The sequence below is a fragment of the Pelophylax lessonae genome (genome assembly GCF_965119305.1).
Source record: "Pelophylax lessonae genome assembly, chromosome: 5".
NCBI classification, from domain to species: Eukaryota; Metazoa; Chordata; class Amphibia; order Anura; family Ranidae; genus Pelophylax; species Pelophylax lessonae.
Window position 1 is genome coordinate 554,870,896 of NC_138772.1, and position 20,605 is coordinate 554,891,500.

Below are 20,605 nucleotides of genomic sequence, written 5' to 3' on the forward strand. Positions count from 1 at the left end.
TGTCAGCACATCTTTTACATTGGTGAACACCGGATGATTGGATTCGTACCGGAGCTGACTTGCTGGATACAGGCGAAGTAGTCCTCTAACTACTTACCGTGTATGCCCCGTCTCTCTCTGGTAAGAGGCTATATGTGGTGAAGGGTTTCACAAGCGTCTGTCTGCAATTTACACCTGGGTGGAAATTTACCTTGCATTCTCATGAACTGTATACCCATCAAGGCTGAATGTGGCTGTGATGTGATTCCCAGTCATTGCTGCTCTTCTTCCATGGGATTTATTGACTGTTCTACTGAGCGCGACTCCTTTCTCATCATCTTCACCTCTCTTGCCACCTCTTCTCTTCTCTCCTCCCTCTCTTTCTCTCTCATCTTTTCTCCTTTCTTCCTCTTCCTTCCCCTCGCCTCCTCTCCTTTTCCTGCCTGTCCTCCCCTCTACCCTCCTCTGCTCTCTTTCACCTACTCTTCTCCCTTGTCTTTCTCTCCTCCTCTCCCCTCCCTGTTCTCCTCTCCCTTCTCCTCTTTCTTTCTTTCCCTCCTTTCTTATCCTCTCTCTTCTCTTCTCCTTTCCCATCCTTTACTTTTCTCCCTGTCCTCTCCCTCCTCCTTCTCACTTCACTTTTCATTTCTCCTCTCCTCCTTTCTATTTTCCTCTCTTCTCTCCTCTCCTCCCCCTCCCATCCTTTTTTATCCTCTGCTCTTTCCACCTATTCTCTCCTCCTTTCCCCTCTTGTCTTCTTTCCTCCTCTCTACCCTCTTCTCCTGTCCTCCCTACTTTCCCTCCTCACCTCCCCTCTCCCCTCCTCTCTTATCTCCTCTCTTTCACCTATTCTTTTATCTTCTCATCTCTTGTCTTCTATCCTCCTCTCTGCTCTTCTCCCCATCCTGTTCTCTTCTCTCTTCCCTTGCCCTCTCCCTCCTCCTCTCCTCTCCATCCCTCTTCTTTTGTTTCCTCCTATTTCTTTCCCCCTCTCTTCCCCCCCTCCCACCTTCCTTTCCTTCCCTCCTGTCCTCTCCCCTCCTCCTTCTTCCTTCCCTCTCTCCTCTTTCTCCTCTCTTCCTCTCTTTTTATTTTTCTTTTCCTCTCTCCTCTCCCATACCATCCTTTTTTCTCCTCCACTCTTTCCACCTCTTCTCTCCTCCTCTCGTCTTCTTTCCTCCCCTTCACTGTCTTCTCCTGTCCTCCCCACTTTCCACCTCTCCTCTCCTCCCTCCTCTCTTCACTACTCTCTCTCACCTAATCTTTTCTTCTCTCCTCCTCTCTCCTCTTCTCCCCATCCTGTTTTTTCTTCTCTATTCCCCTGCCCTCTCCCCTCCTTTTTTCTCTATTTTCCTCCTCTTTCTTATCCTCTCTCTTCTCCCCTCCCATCCTTACTTTTTCCCTCTTGTCCTCACCCCTCCTCTTCTCTCTTTACCTCTCCCTCCTCTTTTTTCCCTTTCCTCCTTTTTCTTTTCCTGTCTTCTCTCCTCCCCCCTCCCATCCTTTTTTCTCCTCCGCTCTTTCCACCTCTTCTCTCCTCTTATTCCCTCTTGTCTTCTTTCCTCCCCTCTACCCTATTTTCCTGTCATCCCCACTTTCCACCTCTCCTCTCCTCCCTTCTCTCTTCTCTCCTTTCTCTCACCTACTCTTTTCTCTTCTCCTCTCTTGTCTTCTTTCCTCCTCTCTCCTCTTCTCCCAATCCTGTTTTCCTCTCTCTTCCCCTGCCTTCTCCCCTCCCCCCTCCCCCTCTTCTTCTCTATTTCTTCCTCTTTTTTATCCTCTCTTCTCCCCTCCCATCCTTGCCTTTTCCCTCTTGTCCTCACCCCGCCTCTTCTCTCTTCACCTCTCTCCTCTTTTTTCCTCTCCTCCTTTTTCTTTTCCTGTTTCCTCTCTTCCCCCCTGCCATCCTTTTTTTTCTCCTCCACTCTTTCCACCTCTTCTCTCCTCTTCTTCCCTCTTGTCTTCTTTCCTCCCCTCTACCCTCTTCTCCTGTCCTCCCCACTTTCCACCTCTCCTCTCCTCCCTCCACCTCTCCTCTCTTGTCTTCTCTCCTCCTCTCTCCTCTTCTCCCCATCCTGTTTTCTTCTCTCTTCCCTTGCCCTCTCCCCTTTCCCCTCCTCTTCTCTATTTTCGTCCTCTTTCTTATCCTCTCTCTTCTCCCCTCCCATCCTTTCCTTTTCCCTCTTGTCCTCTCCCCTCCTCTTTTCTCTTCACCTCTATCTTCCTCTTTTTTCCTCTGCTTTCTCTTTTCCTGGCTCGTCTTCTCCCCCCTCCCATCCTTTTTTCTCCTCCGCTCTTTCCACCTCCTCGCTCCTCTTATCCCCTTTTGTCTTCTTTCCTCCCCTCTACCCTCTTCTCCTGACCTCCCCACTTTCCACCTCTCCTCTCTTCTCTCCTCTTTCTCACCTACTCTTTTCTCTTCTCCCCTCTTGTCTTCTCTCCTCCTCTTCTCCCCATCCTGTTTTCCTCTCTCTTCCCCTGCCCTCTCCCCTCTCCCCTCTTCTTCTCTGTTTTCCTCCTCTTTCTTATTCTCTCTTCTCCCCTCCCCTCCTTTCCTTTTCCCTCTTGTCCTCTCCCCTCCTCTTCTCTTCATCCCTCTCCTCCTCTTTTTTCCTCTCCTCCTTTCTCTTTTCCTTTCTTCTGTCCTCCCCTCTACCCTCTTCTCCTGTCCTCCCCACTTTCCACCTCTCCTCTCATCCCTCCTCTCTCTCTCTCCTACTCTTTTCTCTTCTCTCCTCCTCTTTTCTCTTCTCCTGTTTTCTACTCTCTTCTCTGCCCCCTCCCCTCCTCTTCCCTCTTTTCCTCCTCTTTCTTATCCTCTCTTTTCTCCCTTCCCATCCTTTCCTTTTTCCCTCTTGTCCTCTCCCCTCCTCTTCTCTCTTCACCTCTCTCCTTCTCTTTTTTCCTCTCCTCCTTTCTCTTTTCCTCTCTCCTCTCCACCCCCCTCCCATCCTTTTTTCTCCTCCGCTCTTTCCACCTTTTTTCTCCTCCTCTCCCCTCTTGTCTTCTTTCCTCCCCCTCTACCCTCTTCTCCTGTCCTCCACACTTTCCTCTTCTCCTCTCCTCCCCTCTCCTCTTCTCTTCTAGTAAACAGTTTTCCATAAAAGCTCCTTAACATAAACTCCCATGATTTGCATTTTCTTACCTGGATGTACTTGGGGCGACATACACAGCCTGAGCATCCCTTAAAAACACAACATCTTGGTGGTCCATTGTAGTCCTCCTTCTCCGGCAGGGCCAGCGCTGAGATGGACGCCACCAATAACCCAACAAGCAGGAGAGTCCACAGCCACCTCATTGTTAGGTGTGATGGGTGGAAAGACGATCACCAACGTTCTATTCCATGGTGCGCTCAGTCCGCTCCCAGCAGAGGAGATCAGAGCTGCACACAACTCCCGCACTTTAAATCAGAAACTGCAACCTGTAATTATGCAAATAAATAATAATAAGAGCTGTGAGAGAGATTAATAATCTGTGACATGACATCTTCATTATAATTACCTGTAAAGCAGACAATCCGGATCTCAGTACAGGGCAAAGAAAAGTCAGTGGGATGACTGGCAGGGGGGAGAGGATGGGGGGGGGGGATGCAAACACTCACCTAGAATATTTATTACAATTAGACCTCACGCACACGGGATGTTGTTACAGCGACTGTTTTTGGTGTCAGACGTTTTTTTCTGCAGCCAGTAAACTCCCCAGCATGCTCTCCTAAGTCTCCCCGGCATGTTCTCCTATGTCTCCCTGGCATGCTCTCCTATATCTCCCCAGCATGTTCTCCTATGTCTCCCCAGCATGTTCTCCTATGTCTCCCCGGCATGTTTCCCTATGTCTCCCCGGCATGTTCTCCTATGTCTCCCCGGCATGCTCTCCTATGTCTACCCAGCATGTTCTCCTATGTCTCCCCAGCATGCTCTCCTATGTCTCCCCAGCATGTTCTCCTATGTCTCCCCGGCATGTTCTCCTATGTCTTCCCAGCATGCTCTCCTATATCTCCCCAGCATGTTCTCCTATGTCTTCCCAGCATGTTCTCCTATGTCTCCCTGGCATGTACTCCTATGTCTCCCCGCTATGTTCTCCTATGTCTCCCCGGCATGTTCTCCTATGTCTCCCCAGCATGTTCTCCTATGTCTCCCCAGCATGTTCTCCTATGTCTCCCTGGTATGTTCTCCTATGTCTCCCCAGCATGTTCTCCTATGTCTCCCCTCCATGTTCTCCTATGTCTCCCCTCCATGTTCTCCTATATCTCCCCAGCATGTTCTCCTATGTCTCCCCAGCATGTTCTCCTATGTCTCCCCGGCATGTTTTCCTTTGTCTCCCCAGCATGTTCTCCTATGTCTCCCCAGCATGTTCTCCTATGTCGCCCCAGCATGTTCTCCTATGTCTCCCCGGCATGTTCTTCTATGTCTCCCCAGCATGTTCTCCTATGTCTCCCCCGGCATGTTCTCCTATGTCTCCCCAGCATGCTCTCCTATGTCTCCCCGGCATGTTCTCTGTCGGGATTATTGGGGGTGATTAAAATAATAATAGAAAAAAAAAATGGATTTAAAAAGCCATGTATATTTCATCTTATGCATATAAGATTCTGAATGGTATAGTGTCCATTTTGTTCAAGGTGAATGAAGGTTCATATATGTTCATTTTCAAAATGTCTCTTACAAGCTTACAAGAGAGAATAGAGTTTCAACAGAGGTCTTTGTATTTCTTTTAAGATCGTAAATAAGATTTACATAGACACCTTTTCAGATAAGACATAATGGTAATCCCAGTCTGTCTGTAATTATTTAACAATGGACAATACCCCAGTATACTCTAGCAGACATTTAAAATGAACTATATAAGTTTTTAAAGATACATTCTTATGTGTGAGAAGATATTAGCAATAATTATTCCATTATATTATGTAAGGCTTATACATATATATTTAGAAATTGTTTGTCTACCATATTTTGGGTTTATATTCTTGTTAAATAACAAATTTTACTTAGACTTAAGAGTGAATACTAATTACTTCATTTTAAGGCATGTGGTAGGAGTGTTTATATAAGAATTGCTTTGGACTAGGCTAAGTGTTTAAGGTATCGTAAATATTACAGGCCAGACAAAATGTCTGACAACATGTGGCATGGTCAAATAATTAATGGACTTTCACTAGCCAGAGGTCAAAGAGGTCATCAGATAAGAATAGTGGTAATTGTTTCTAATTATTGTTACATACAAAATCTAATGAACGGTACGATATTGCCCTCTTTAGACGAAATACCAAATGCAGTCTTGGGATAATTTTGGTATTTCCCATGTAGGAATATTATATTGTATTAAAAATATAATTGTTGAAATGGCATTACTTGTCAGGGTGAATGATGGAGATATAGATGGACATTTATGTATGAACTGAGAGTATGGACAAAGTTTTATGTTGTGCTTTTATAGTTAATCTTGAACATAGAGAAATCATCCTTTAACTTTATTATACAAAGAATTTAATTATCCAGAGAGTTGTGTCTATGATCTCACCAGTTAAGGTATAGAATATCCCAACCAATGGGGATAATGTTTCATCCCTCTGTTTTTAACTTATGGTAATTTTAATAGCCCTTTGTTCATACCCTATAAAAGAACAACCCAGATGAGAGATAGGACATCACATTACACTGCCCATCATACAATACACATACATCACACACACTACTACATCCATTTATAGACTCATCCAGACATACTCCATCTTGCTCCATCATTCATCTGAAACTTTGAGGGACGCCAAACGAAACTCCTCCCTCACTCATCACCATCTTAAGAAAGGCACCCATCTTAAGACTCTGGTAACGACCATTTGAAGCTAGCGGCCATCTTAAGTGTGGTAAATATGCCTTGCTAGGTTATTTGATTTTATTCAATATTGTTTATTTATTTCCTTATATGTTTTATATTGCATATTTAAGGGTAATAAGATTACAATCCCAGCCGTATAAACCATGGTAGATTTTTCTGTAAAAAGCTGATTTTTGTTTTTATACATTTTTATTAATATCAGATTTAGTGCATTATTTGCAAATTTAGTCTTCCGTTTTGCATGGCTTATTCTCACTCCATCTGCAGTGGAGTGACTTTCGGCCGTGTGATTCGCAGACAATTGTGGTCTGTTTATATAGAACACATACCTATGGTTTATGCTATACCTGGAGAAATGGTAATCTTGCTTTCGTTTTGCTTTCACTTTGTTTCAGTTTCACTTTCATTATTGAGCTAAACATCACATTGCATTGATTGTTTGGAGTTAGTATTTAATGTAGTTATCTTTTTGTGTCACTTCTTGTTTGATCATATATTGTGAATACATGTCTTGAGAATAAATATTTTATATATATTCCTTACTGTAGACTGTACTCTCTAAGATTGGTATATGCTTTTAAAAAGAAATTAATCAATTAAAAAAAAATTCACTACATATTGATTTGTGGATAAGTGAAGATTCTCCTTCCTCATAGATCTTTGCTTATTAACCATAAATAGACACTGTTATATTCAGAGCAGTATAAATATTTTGACATAATGAAGTACGAGCGCGAGATATTTTTAAATATTCTTACATCTCCTATGTCTCCCCGGCATGTTCTCCTATGTCTCCCCGGCATGTTCTCCTATGTCTCCCCAGCATGTTCTCCTATGTCTCCCCAGCATGTTCTCCTATGTCTCCCCGGCATGTTCTCCTATGTCTCCCCGGCATGTCCTCCTATGTTTCCCTGGTATGTTCTCCTATGTCTCCCCGGCATGTTCTCCTATGTCTCCCTGGAATGTTCTACTATGTCTCCCCAGCATGTTTTCCTATGTCTCCCTGGTATGTTCTCCTATGTTTCCCCAGCATGTTCTCCTATGTCTCCCCGCCATGTTCTCCTATGTCTCCCCGGCATGTTCTCCTATGTCTCCCTGGTATGTTCTCCTATGTCTCCCCAGCATGTTCTCCTATGTCTCCCCAGCATGTTCTCCTATGTCTCCCCGGTATGTTCTGCTATGTCTCCCCAACATGTTCTCCTATGTCTCCCCGGCATGTTCTCCTATGTCTCCCGCCATGTTCTCCTATGTCTCCCCAGCATGTTCTCCTATGTCTCCCCGGCATGTTCTCCTATGTCTCCCCGGCATGTTCTCCTATGTCTCCCCAGCATGTCCTCCTATGTCTCCCCAGCATGTTCTCCTATGTCTTACCGGCATGTTCTCCTATGTCTCCCCAGCATGTTCTCCTATGTCTCCCCAGCATGTTCTCCTATGTCTCCCCGGCATGTTCTCCTATGTCTCCCCGGTATGTTCTCCTATGTCTCCCCGGCATGTTCTCCTATGTCTCCCTGGCATGTTCTCTTTTGTCTCCCCAGCATGTTCTCCTATGTCTCCCCGGCATGTTCTCCTATGTCTCCCCGGCATGTTCTCCTATGTCTCCCCGGCATGTTCTCCTATGTCTCCCTGGTATGTTCTCCTATGTTTCCCCAGCATGTTCTGCTATGTCTCCCCGCCATGTTCTCCTATGTCTCCCCGGCATGTTCTCCTATGTCTCCCTGGTATGTTCTCCTATGTCTCCCCAGCATGTTCTCCTATGTCTCCCCAGCATGTTCTCCTATGTCTCCCCAGCATGTTCTCCTATGTCTCCCCGGTATGTTCTGCTATGTCTCCCCGGCATGTTCTCCTATGTCTCCCCAGCATGTTCTCCTATGTCTCCCCAGCATGTTGTCCTATGTCTCCCCGGTATGTTCTCCTATGTCTCCCCGGCATGTTCTCCTATGTCTCCCTGGTATGTTCTCCTATGTCTCCCCAGCATTTTCTCCTATGTCCCCTTAGCATGTTCTCCTATGTCTCCCCAGCATGTTCTCCTATGTCTCCCTGGTATGTTCTCCTATGTCTCCCCAGCATGTTCTCCTATGTCTCCCCAGCATGTTCTCCTATGTCTCCCCAGCATGTTCTCCTATGTCTCCCCAGCATGTTCTCCTATGTCTCCCTGGCATGTTCTCCTATGTCTCCCCGGCATGTTCTCCTATGTCTCCCGCCATGTTCTCCTATGTCTCCCCGGCATGTTCTCCTATGTCTCCCCAGCATGTTCTCCTATGTCTCCCTGGTATGTTCTCCTATGTCTCCCCGGCATGTTCTCCTATGTCTCCCCAGCATGTTCTCCTATGTCTCCCCGGCATGTTCTCCTGTGCTCCTGTCTCCATGCACACACAGGTTGTTATCAGCAGCTTTTGGCATTTGGGGGCGTTTTCTGGCTGGAAAAACCCCCCAGAACTACTGGGTTCTGAGTCACGTTTTTCAGCTGTGAAAATCCTCTAACGCCAATAAACACCAAAAAACGTCAAAAAACGCTGCTAACTGGCGTTTTTTAGCATTTTTGATTCCATTCCTTTTTTTTTGTAAACATGGGTTGTGTTTGGAGGTGTCGTTGATGGAACAGAGCCTGGGGTCACACTGCTGCACCAAAAACGCACCGCATTCCTGTGTACATCACATGTGATGTCTGTGTGATGCGATTTGAGCCATATATTTTGTATGGCTCAAATTGCATCACATTTGCACCAAAATAATGTAGGACCCTTTTTTATCCACACCCAATCGCATTGTATGAGTGTGAACACCCATGTGATGTGATTCTGACAAGTGCACTGCATTTTGCAATCTGTTTCGGGGGGTATCGTTCATGGAACATAAAGCCCCTGTTGACATTGTACCGATTGTGGCATGCGATTTGTCATGTTGAATTGCATGTCAAATTAGAGCCTATTGCCGGCAACGGCACCGGTTCACACTGAGTGCGGGTTTGTAATTCCGCTGAATGTGCACAATTTCAAATTTGCATGTAAGTGCGACTTCTAGGGGCGATTTGACAGACATCTGTACGGGTTCATGCACAGACGTCTATTGAAGTTGCCCTGAAGGCGCCACAGAGTTGGGGTTCCACCAATTCGGACGGTGATTTTGCCGGCAATAGGCTCAGATTTGGCATGCCATTTGACATGTCAAATCTGCCCGAATGTTCCATAAACGACACCCAATGCTGTATCTACAAAGCCCAGGCCTAGGATGGCACTTTGACCCCCCCAACCCGTCCTCCCGAGTCCCGGGTACCGGCAATGCTCTGCTGCCTTCCGCCGCCCGCGGCCGCCTGCCGCACACAAGCAGTCCCAGGCGGCTGGCGGCTTGAAGAAGAATACTGACTTGCCTTTCACTGAAGGCAGCTGAAGGGGCGGCAACGGCGGCGTACTTTGCCAGGGGGGAGGGAGGGGAGGGACAGTACCACCCCCATTGATGCTGGTAACTTCACCTAATTTAGGTGGTGGGTGGAGCCTAATTCTCCGCCCACCCTCCTCCGTGCGGCTGCCATCCCTAAACATGATCCCTGGGCTGCCCTGCACAGTGCAACTGACTGTGCATGCTGGAGGAGAGGAGAGAGCAGAGGAGAACCCGGGAACCCCCAGGCCAGGACAGCAGGAGCCAGGAGCAAGTACTGTAAATTAACTTAAATTTAAACTGTGCTGTGCACTGACTGCAGTACATACATTTTAACAGAATGTGACTTTGCATTGTGATTTCATCATGTACAAAGTGTTTCATGCATGCTGAAATCAATGAAAAATCATTAAACAGTTTACATTCTGTGAAAGTTCATGTACTGTAAAAAAAATTAAAAAGAAAAATTAAATATAAAAAAAATAAATCTAAAAAAAAAAAAAAAAGTACTGCAAAGTGTTCCATGCTCTAATGGTGGCGATCTGCGATTTTTAGCAGGACTGCGACATTGCGGCGGACAGATCGGACCCCTGCCTGAAATTTTTTACACTTTTGGGGGGACCAGTGACATTACTACAGTAATCAGCGCTAAAAATATGCACTGTTACTGTACTAATGACACTGGCAGGGAAGGGTTAACACCAGGGGTAATCAAAGGGTTAAATGTGAGCCTAGGGGGTGTTTTCTAACTTTATGGGGGAGGGACTTGTCAAATGACCACAGAGACCTGTGATCCTATATAGAAGGATCACAGGCGCTCTGTAAACATTCCAGGGAGAAGAACGGTCATATGTGTTTACAACAGCTGACCGCTCTTCTCTCTCAGCGGGGAACGATCGCGTGCTGCCGGCCCTGTGTATTGGCATCTCTGTGTATTGGCATCTCCGCTGCCTAGTGGGGGCCCCAGGAGCGTGTGCTTAGCCCCATTCAGCAATAGGCGGTCGGCAAGTGGTTAACCACTTGCCAACCGCCCGCTGCAGTTTTACTGCGGCAAGCTGGCTCGGTTGCGCGAAACAGGAAGGGGTGTGGCCTTGACAGGAAGGGGTGGGTCGTAGTTAAATTAGTGGGTTCACGAATTTAGTCCGGCCTAGGGCAGCACAAAACCTAAATACACCACTGTTGACACCCCTGATCTAGAGGAACCAATTGCCTTCAGAAGTCACCTAATTAGTAAATATGTAGTGGATTTGTTTCATCTCTGTGTATCACCTGAGGCCGGTCACTTCACTGGGGATAATGGAGGGTTTACAGCCACCTAAACATGAGCTCTGGCAAAGAGACATCCCCATATAGTAAAGAGACAGCCCAATCAGCAAATAGACATCCCCATATAGTAAAGAGACAGCCCAATCAGCAAAGAGACATCCCCATGTATTCAGCAAAGAGACAGCCCAATTCAGCAAAGACATCCCTATATATTCAACAAGCGATATTCCATAAATTCAGCAAAGAGACATTTCCATAAAGCAAAGAGGCATTCCCATATAGTAAAGAGACAGCCCAATCCAACAAAGAGACATTCCCATGTATTTAGCAAAGAGACATGCCCTATGCAGCAAAGTGACATCCCCATGTATTCAGCAAAGAGACAGCCCAATCCAGCAGAGACATCCCCATATATTCAACAAGAGACATTTCCATAAATTCAGCAAAGAGACATTTCTATAAAGAAAAGAGACACCCCCATATAGTAACGAGACAGCCCAATCTAGCAAAGAGAAATCCCCATATGTGAACTTTTTTGCCGTCAAGGCCAAAATTTATTTATACTAAACCTAAAACTTTAAGACTAAAATTAGCTCATAATGTGGTTAATCCTCCTTTTAAAACCTGCACTTTTCTTGACCAAGTAGGTTATTTCAGCTGTGGGAGATGCATGATATGCAAAACATAAAAATGCAGAAAAAGGAAAACTAGTGATTTCAGATCCTATTCCAATGGAAAAATCTATCAAATACAGAAATTCATTACATGTACCTCAACACACGTGACTTACCTACTCTCATGCCCTTGTGGGATTCAATATGTAGGGATAACTAATAAAGAGCTAAGAGTAAGGTTGAGGGAGCATGTTTTGAATATCAAAAAAGGGTTCAAAAACCACAGCCTTTCATACCACTTTAAAATAGCACATCAGCAAGATCCGAGGCTTTTAACTTTTTGTGGTATAGATAGAGTAGAGCCCAATTGGAGGGGAGGTAATCTCAAAAAAGCCATCTCCCAAAATGAAACCCAGTGGATTCACTGCTTAGACACTTTAATACCGCAAAGTGACGTAGATCTAAGTCGGCAGATTTTGCGGGGTTATACCGGGCTCTAGCTAGAGACACCATCCCGGCAGTGGCGGCTGGTGCTCAAAAATTTTTTTTGGGGGGGGGGGCACAAACAGAAAAATGTAATAGGCATTGCTTTGCGGCAAAAAACGCTGTAAAAAATTGCGTGACTTTGAGGTCGCAAAAGTGTGAAAGGGGCCTTCAGTAATTAAGGTATAGTGTGCCCCCTTTCAATGCAGAGACCAGCGTGCCCCCTTTCAATGCAGAGAGACCAGCGTACATGCCCCCTTTCAATGCAGAGAGACCAGCGTACATGCCCCCTTTCAATGCAGAGAGACCAGCGTACATGCCCCCTTCAATGCAGTGACCAGCGTACATGCCCCCTTCAATGCAGAGAGACCAGCGTACATGCCCCCTTCAATGCAGTGACCAGCGTACATGCCCCCTTCAATGCAGTGACCAGCGTACATGCCCCCTTCAATGCACAGTGACCAGCGTGCCCCCTTCAATGCAGAGAGACCAGTGTGCCCCCTTTCAATGCAGAGACCAGCGTACATGCCCCCTTTCAATGCAGAGACCAGCGTACATGCCCCCTTTCAATGCAGAGACCAGCGTACATGCCCCCTTTCAATGCAGAGACCAGCGTACATGCCCCCTTTCAATGCAGTGACCAGCGTACATGCCCCCTTCAATGCAGTGACCAGCGTACATGCCCCCTTCAACTTACGACTAAGCACTCCAATGTGTGAAACATGTCAACTGTAACCTATCCTGCGCTATTGTCCTATGTATTGAAGAATAAAGGACGTTTTATTGGATTACAACAGCGGGGAGCAACCAGTTTCTTCTCATTTCTATGTCACTGCAGTAGCGAGCCGGGGCCAACACCTGTGAGTAAACCATTACATACTACACCTGAGCGGTATCCTGTTTTTTCTGTACTTCACATGCACAGTGAAACGTTTCCTTAACTATACCTTGCAACTGCCTCTATAACTGCTTGTATACTGATGGGGCTGCCCAATCTGGCCAAAAACAAAGATCATCTATGGCTGTCCTTCAGACTACACTGGCTGAAAGACCTAAGGAGAAAATAATAACAAATAATTGCTTAATAGCTAATGTTTCTTCTGAGGTAAGCAGAGGCCAGGAAATTTCAAATGACATATGAAGACAATCGGATCACGTTTTCCAAATTTAGTGGTGCTCTGTTATTTATTGGCAGCTTACATTATAAAGAAGAATGAAGGAAGAACAGCCTGAGGAAATGTTGTCAATGTATTACAGCAAACACAAAAATGGTTTGACTGCATTCTCCATTTGCACCACTAGATGGCCTAAATACCAAAAACATAGACTACCGGTAGTTTCCTTTTTTTTTTTTCTACATACACAGAATAATCTTCAGTAATGTTTTAGAAATATTCATGAAAATGCATTTTATTTACAGGACAAGTCTGGTCTAATTAACAATAAGATTGCTTGAAAAACATTTTCTAAAATCATTAAATACAATCATTAGACCACTCTTCTTCCTAGGAGGTCCCTTTCACATGGGCACTGATGCAAAAACAGGGGGTTGGAGCAAATTTTTAGCTTGTCTCAGCCACTGGTCAAAGCTAGGCAATGGCTGTAGGACAGCCCCAAACACACTGCCTTGTTGTGTTTCACAGGGGATATCATGTGCCACCATGCCCCGGGGAAGTAAATAGAGCCTTGCCTTAACCACGATCCAATTGTGTCCAATAGACACAGTTGGGGTGCAGAGAAGAGGGATTTTAGTGTAAAAATCCTTTACAAACATTCATGCGGGAGGCGGCATATTTCCTCCCAATCTCTTGCTAATCACAGGCTAGCCACTGCCGACAGCGCAATCCACCACGGATCACGAGTCAGCACTTCCCCTGAGACACTTACCTGGCGGCGGCTCGGCTCCCGGCGGCGGCTTCTCCCCTCCTCGCGAGCGACTCCGACGTCCGTCCTCTTCTGCTCGGCTCTCGGAGGCGATTTTTCCCTCCTCGCGACTCCTCTTCTGCGGCGGCGGGAAGGTGACCGGGCGGTGACGGTGAGTGACTGATGCACGCACTGGCACCGCCCCCAATGAGGTCAGCATTGATGTCCTGAATCATGATTGGTCCAGGCTGGAGTCTGGACCAATCATGATCCAAGACATCACAAAAGGGAGGTGGTGTAGCGCAGTGCTCTGCGCCACAGTTACGCCCCAGAAGGCCGCCAATCAGCGCCTCTGCGGGTGGAAAACCCCACCCCCCCATAAGCACCAATGAGGCGGGCGCCCCTAGTGGGCAAAAAATTATTATTTTTTTTTAATCTTTTTTTTTTTAATCTTTTTCTTTTTCTTTTTGGGGGGGGGGGCTGCGCCCCCTATCGGCCGGCCGCCACTGCATCCCGGTACCGTGGTTTACAGTCAACGGTCGGCTCTCCGTCTGTAACGACCAATGCGGCTCGGGAGCCGCTTGATCGTTACCCGGGTGAGCAGGAGGGGACGTCCCCCTCCAGCCGCCTTCCGTGAATTTGCTCGGGGCTCCCGTCCCACCGGGAGCCCCGAGCACCCAGCCGGCACGTCCGCCAGCTGGATGGAGTCCCGATCAATGCCGGAAACGGCTTCGATCGGGTCTCCGATGACGTAACCCGGAGGCGGCGTCCATGACGTCACTTCCGGGTTACTGTGCTGCAAAAAGCGGCAAATTAAAAAAACGGCTGTATGCAAAAACGCAGTTTTCGGCATTTTGCATACATGGAAGTGTAGTGGAGGGGTTTGGGGTCTTTTAGACCCTCGATCCCTCCATAAAGAGGACCTGTCACTGCATATTGGTGTCACAAGGGATGTTTACATTGCAATAAAAGTGATCAGATTTTTTTGTTTTAAAAAACCTGTAATAAAGATAAAAAAATAAATAAAATAAATAGGAAAAAAAAAATGTAGCCGCCCCCGTCACCGTTAGCTCGCGCACAAAAAAAAAACGTATACGGAAGTCGAGCCGCGAATGAAATCGCTGTTCAAACCACACATGTGAGGTATCGCCGCGATCGCCAGAGCGTGGGCAATAATTAAAAAAAAAGAGCTACACTCTAACTCTAAACTGGTAACCGTTAAATAAATTTAAATCGTCGCCGATTGAGATCTCTATTGACCGCAGTTTGTCACCATCCCAAGGGGGGTGCGCAATTTTAAACCGTGACATGTTGGGTATCTATTTACTCGGCATGACATCATATTTCACAATATACAAAAAAATGGGCTAACTTTACTGTTTAGTATTTTTTAAATGCAGTGAAATGTGATTTTTCTAAATTTTTCCAAAAAATAGCGTTTTAAAGACCGCTGCGCAAATACCGCGTGACAAAAAATTTTGCAATGACCGACATTTTATTCTCCAGAGTCTTTGCTAAAAATATATATATATATATAATGTTTGGGAGTTCTAGGTAGTTTTCTAGGAAAAAATACTGATTTTAACTTGTAAACAAAAAGTGTCCGAATTAGGGCTGGGGCTTAAGTGGTTAAAGAGTGTCACCATTTTTATTTCAATTTATCCATACTCAAAATTCAAATTTATTTAATATTTTCACCAGTATATTAAATTAAAGTATAAATTAAGGCATTTTTTATCCTATATATATGATTTTAATATTTTTATAATAGTCACTTTTTTTATATTAGTCACTTCATCATATAATTATCCCCTAAATGGGAATAAAATATGGAATACAAATATTTCATTACATTAACATTTCATCATTGTTTAATATATATTTTTTTGTAAAAATGATCACATTTGATTTCAATTAGCTATTGTAATTAATTTGTAATAACACTATGCACTTTTTTTTAATATGAAATATAAACAGTTCTATACATCAACATTTCATCACCATTTAATAATAATTTTTGTAATTAAAAATAATCACATTTGATTTATCAGCTTTTTAATTAATTTCAAAACACCATGCACTTTTTATGTTCAAATTGTGTACAATAATAAAGTTTATTTTGTAAACAGGAAGTGATGCCTGAAACTAACATCGTCCATAGAATATCGATATATAATTACTCCTATTATTATTTATAGTATAATAACATACTAATATAACAAATTAATTCAGGATTTGGTAGAGCTTCGGTCGCCAAATTTCTATACATGATAAGTAATGGAGTATTACAATAACATTAAACACCGGATATGACGCTCGTTCCAGATAAGATTTAAATAAAGTCTGTGCACCGGATGTGATGTCTTTGAAAACGCCCTGGAGGAGGGTGAAACGCGTTGACGTAATTTCCGGTACGGACTAGACGCATCGTCACTTCCGGCAAGCACTTCCTGGTTGTATAGTGGAACGCACGCTAGATGCGGCGTCCACCACCGCTCTTACTAATTGCGATACTAATTTGCTTTGTTTGTGAGTATGTTTTTAAACCGTTTTTGGCAATAAACTTATAAATACATACTTCCCTATGTGCGGTCCTTTTATCTTTTAACTGGTGCCTTATGGAGGAAGACTTTACCTACTTCTACCTAAGGAGACTCAGGGATACCGAGTGATAGTCCATGAAAGGAGGCTCTGTGCAACATATATATTCAAGCTGTTTTAATCAGACATTGTGGTGAGTGGGGAACCATAAGGGGTCACCATCACCTTGGAGCACCTTTATATATAATATTCTGCACTGGAGCACTTTATTTGGATATTTCACCAATTTTAAAAGGACTATTTATTTATTTATTAATTTATTTCACATTATTATGTCGATAATTTCACATGGAATAGTTTGATGGTTATATGCTAGCGCTGTTTTAATTTTGGTTGTATAGAAATCCCCATATATTCAGCAAAGAGACAGCCCAATCCAGCAGAGACATCCCTATATGTACAACAAGAGACATTTCCATAAATTCAGCAAAGAGACATTTCTATAAAGGAAAGAGACAACCCCATATAGTAATGAGATAATCCAATCTAGCAAAGAGACATCCCCATATATTCAGCAAAGAGACAGCCCAATACAGCAGAGACATCCCCATATATTCAACAAGAAACATTTCCATAAATTCAGCAAAGAGACATTTCTATAAAGGAAAGAGACAACCCCATATAGTAATGAGATAATCCAATCTAGCAAAGAGACATCCCCATATATTCAGCAAAGAGACAGCCCAATACAGCAGAGACATCCCCATATATTCAACAAGAAACATTTCCATAAATTCAGCAAAGAGACATTTCTATAAAGGAAAGAGACATTTCCATATAGTAAAGAGACAGCCCAATCTAGCAAAGAGACATCCCCATGTATTCAGCAAAGAGACAGCCCAATACAGCAGAGACATCCCCATATATTCAACAAGAAACATTTTTATAAATTCAGCAAAGAGACATTTCCATAAAGCAAAGAGACATTTCCATATAGTAAAGAGACAGCCCAATCCAGCAAAGAGAAATCCCCAAGTATTCAGCAAAGAGACAGTTCAATCAAGCAGAGACATCCCCATATTTTCAACAAGAGACATTTCCATGAATTCAGCAAAGAGACATTTCCATAAAGGAAAGAGACATCCCCATAAAGTAAAGAGACAGTCCAATCCAGCAAAGAGACATCCCCATATATTCAGCAAAGAGACAGCCCAATCCAGCCAAGAGACATCCCCGTATATTCAGCAAAGAGACTGCCCAATCCAGCAGAGACATCCCCATATATTCAACAAGAGACATTTCCATAAATTCAGCAAAGAGACATTTCCATAAAGCAAAGAGACATTTCCATATAGTAAAGAGACAGCCCAATCCAACAAAGAGACATTCCCATGTATTCAGCAAAGAGACATGCCCTATGCAGCAAAGTGACATCCCCATATATTCAGCAAAGAGACAACCCGATCCAACAAAGAGACATTCCCATGTATTCATCAAAGAGACAGTCCAATCCAGCAAAGAGACATGCCCAAAAACATCCGCTCAGCTCAAAGGTATTTGAATTGTGCAGCACCACAAAAGCTCCCCCCTTCCTCTTAACCGCCACCGACCAACTCCGATTCCGGCTCAGTGATGCAACATGCGGCGACAGCCACTCTGCAGTGGTGGCGGGTGCTCCTGCTATTGAGGCCTGTGCTGTTCCGGGACAGGAAGATCTGCTGGGGAGCGGAGCGGGGCAGGGCTGGGGAGTGGAGTGGAGTGGAGTGGAGCGGGGCAGGGCTGGGGAGCGGAGCGTAGCATGATGCAAGGATGACACTGCACGCTAGAGGGAGTGAGCCTCAGATCCTCGGGCAATGCGCCCTTGTTTCCGCCCCTCTTAAAGTGCTGCCTGGGTCTCATGAACCCATGGTCGGGCTGCCCCTGAATGGGCTGCAGCACTGGCCAATGGCCGCCAGTAAACAAAGAACCAAAACTGACAGTGACAAAATCCTTATCACTTCTGGTTTCATTCATCACAGAGGAAGGGGGGTGGATCAGATGTTCCTTCTTCTTTGTCAGCAGCCGGCCTGACACTTTGTAGTGGCCCCAGGATCCCGCTGAATGATTGTGATAAACATCTGCACAGCTCCCACAAAGCTTATATTCTGTGTCATATAATTATCTCCTATGATTATAACCGCCATCTAGTGGCCATTTTTTTATATATTTTTTTTCCTAATACCTCAATCTGGAAAAATAACGCATCTCTGTTAAAAAAATTCGACCATGGGACATCTGCAGTCAACGGTTATCTGTTTAACTACACATGGGACCGAAGATATGGTCATTTAATACATGCAGCATCCCATACATGTGGTCTTAATATATTATATATATCAATGTTGTGATGCAACCAGAGTAGTTCTTCCCTCTCCTGAGCTGTCAACATGAAGGGGGTGTTAGATGTGCTCTTAGTTTAGCCACTAGGTGGTGGCTTCCCCCAATTTATAAATAGTGGATTTAGTTGGAGAGTGAGCCGGTTCGGGAGGAAGTTTGGAGAAGAGAGGAGAAAGTTGTGTAGCTGCCCCTGTGGGACTAGGTTGTGCCCTCTTTAGAGATGGAATGATATTGGGATTTCCCTGGCCGTGTAATCGCCTAGGAGTTCTAATGTAGAAAGATGATCCGCACACCGGAAGTTGCTATTAAAAAATATTTATCTTTATTCAGGAACCACAGAATACAACTGCTGATAAGATCAGTTGACGCGTTTCAGCCTATAAGGCTTTAGTCATAACAACATTTAGACACAAAAACTAGGAGTTTGAATGCCTGAGAAGGACCTAAAAAGGGGTCAGGACTAAAGTACTGGCAATCGTCTCCACTGAATATGATAGATGTTGTATGCTTTGTCATTTTACTAGTAAAGCATTGAAAACCAACTGGACTTTATGGTTTCCAACTGGACTTGTCTCTGATTTTGTGGGAGGCCAACTGTTCGGGATACAAGTGGTAGCCTGATGGCAGAGGAAGGCCCCATGTGTACCCCATGTGTGCCCCATGTGTGCCGGAGGGCGGAGCTAGACAGGAACCCCCAAGGTAAGTGACACAGGCTAACCTGAGGTGCGGAATCTAAGTATCCACCGGTTTTCAGAGCCTCTAGTGGTGAGGATGGACTTTGCTGCGTGTGGATAACAGGTCGCAGTCCTCAGGGTCGCCCCACCAAGGGAGAAACCGGTCAAGATCCGAAGGCAGATAAGCAGACAAGGGAGATCCGAGAGAATGGTCAAACAAGCCGGGGCAACAAGGTCAGGAACAAGCCAAAGGCCAAAACGGGTATCAAACAGGTAACAGGATGCAGGCTTCAGGAACACAGGAGGAGCTGCAGACAAGACAGCAAAGACACAGTGCTGCTGAGCTGTTTAAATAAGGCAGCCTGTTTGCCAATTACTGCAATTAGTCTGCTCTAGGTTAACCCTTTAGATTGCAGACTTATGGCAGCACATCAGTGTGCTCAGGAAGCATTCCTAACACCAATCCTGAAACCGGTACCTGGCTTAGCTGGGGAGGAACCAGTTAGAAGTGCTGTGCCAAGGTACTGTGCATGTTTTGGTGAACTGAATACTTTATTTCTTCCTCAGAGTGGGAACTCAAACTAACATAGAAATTAGACAGGAGGCCCGTCAGTGATAACAAGGGAGGCAACTTTGTACCAACATTTTCTTGACATGGCCTACAAACAAGAACCCCAAAGCACTATGGTAAGAAACCTTCAAAGGAAATCAAAGTGCTGGCAACAGACATCTTTAATTTCTTACATTTTTGGAGATGCTGGGTATGCCCCCCCCCCCCCCCCAGAGCTGCCCACCAAGCTCCCCTAGTGCACTGATCCAGAATTGGTTTCTCCCCACAGGCCTGGCAGTCCTTGCCACCAGCCATCCTCCCACAGACTTGTTTGAAGCACTTTTACATTGAGATCCCATGTCCTGATGAAGCGGGGTTCCCCATGAAATGTGTTGACCTTCTTACGTTGATCTCAAGGCCATATATACAGTAACATCAGATGGCTAACTTAAATCATTGGTTTTAAGATGTTTTTTAAGGAAAATGTCCATTAGATGTCTAGATAATGTGATCATTTTTTTAAATAACATTTTATATCTTTATTTTGTGTTTATGTCACACCTTTGGAGGTATACTTAAAGCCCCATGTTCAGCACACTCTCATTTCTGTTTATTATAGTAGGGATGATACCTCCAAAGTTGATTCAGCACCCCCTCCCCCATATATTACATATTTTTCCCCATCATCAATCATGGCAGCCAGTGAAAATGCATCCTCAATCATGACTGCCAGTGATGAAAATCCACCATCAATCATGGCAGCCAGTAATGAAATTATATCATCAATTATGGCAACCAGTGATAAAAATCCATCATCAATCATAGTGGTTAGTGATGAAAATCCATCATTAATCATGGAAGCCAGTAATGAAAATCTATCATCAATTATGGCAGCCAGTGATGAAAATCCATTGTCAACCATGGCGGCTAGTAAAGAAAATCAATTGACGATCATGGCAACCAGTGATAAAAATCCATCACCAATCATGGCAGCCAATGATAAAAATCCATCATCAATCATGGTGGTTAGTGATGAAAATCCATCATCA